This window comes from Cimex lectularius, unplaced genomic scaffold (assembly GCF_000648675.2).
Source record: "Cimex lectularius strain Harlan isolate CLEC.00 unplaced genomic scaffold, Clec_2.1 scaffold103, whole genome shotgun sequence".
Taxonomy (NCBI): Eukaryota; Metazoa; Arthropoda; class Insecta; order Hemiptera; family Cimicidae; genus Cimex; species Cimex lectularius.
Genome location: NW_019392691.1, coordinates 964174 through 965745, shown reverse-complemented (window position 1 = coordinate 965745; position 1572 = coordinate 964174).

The following is a 1572-nucleotide window of genomic DNA, read 5'->3' as shown; positions in this document are numbered from 1 at the left end:
CCTGGCAGTAGGGTTTATTATGATGGAGGTTCGTGGAGGTTCCCTTGCATGTCTCTTGATCATGAAAGCTCGTCCATAACATTTCCCATTATATGTGTAGCAAATCAAACGTAAACAAAATATGTTTCCTCATCTCGTGAGCTATTTATAGAAATGCTAAAGTTTTCAAAGTTTTAGCGAACAAGACATTTTTTATAGGTTTCTTATTGGAATCTAGTTTAATTTATTGCATGAAATAACTTTCATTTTGAATCGTTTTTCGAAAATTGTTTTCAATTTCTTGCCTGACTTTAATTATAATTACTAATAATTCATAAGTAGAAGAAAATAAATACTTCAAAAACAAGTTAAACTGATCGACACTTGATCACTTTCCTTATGCCGCCAATTCTCGCTGGTTTACGTGATCGTAATAACAAAGCATGAATTCATCCAATCGCACAATGACCAACTGCACTAACTTTTTATTTTGCTTGAAAAGTTGTAGTTTGAATAAATTAATTAATTTTTCTAAGGTCTTCGTTGAGATTAAAAAGTCAGTGTCACGAGCGGGATTCGAACCCACGACCTTCGGCTAAATAAGCTGCTACTCTACCACTTGAGCAATCGTGCCTTCGATCCACTCGGACACCAACTTGGATTCTCAGCGACGTATGAAGTGGCCACGTGGGTTCGAATCCCTCTCGTGACACTGACTTTTTTTGTCTAAACTAAGAACTTACAAAGAATAATTAATTGATTGAAAGAAGCACCTTGGTCAATTGACTACGAAAACGTAAATGGTTTGAATATAATATAAAACTATTTACCATTTGCGTAAATGATCATAGTGAAATAATTGATATTTGAACATTAAACTTGTTGACCAAGGAAACCACATGTTAAGGTAGTCTAACGAAATTTTTTATCCAAAATATTTTTGGTTAACCAAATATTTTGTATTTATTTAGAAATCGTGAGATGCGGTCTGGTGTGATGTAGGTTTCAGAAAAACATTTTCTTTATCGTGCCAACGTTTCCATCTTTATTGAGCCCTGAAGATGATCTCAATAAAGATCGAAACGTTGGCACGATAAAGAAAATGTTTTTCTGAAACCTACATCACACCAGACCGCATCTCACGACTTCTAAATAAATATCGATTAACGGTCACTAATCACCACACAAATATTTTTTATTGGCTCTACTGACAAATAAGGCTTTAGGGTAGCACATACACCAATCTAATTGAAATCTAAAGATATTTTTTTTTTAAATTGTATGCCCCAATTGTACATGGGCTAAATCAAACGCAAAAAAGCGTGAGCTCACTCAGATCAGGTCGCTAACTTCCTTAATGCCCTTTTCCCTTTTCCCCACCTACTAGTCCCATCCACCCCACAGTAGTCAATTTCCATTTTTCGAAAGTAACGTGCTAAAAGAGGCCATAATAACAAGAGAGTGAGACAGGGCTGTATTCTATTGCCCTTTTTTTAACCTACACTCAGAAAGTATATTTTAAAAAAACCTTCACGTGTTCCATAGAAAAAAGCTTCCGGATGAATGGAGCATAACGAGTTACATTCAGTACAT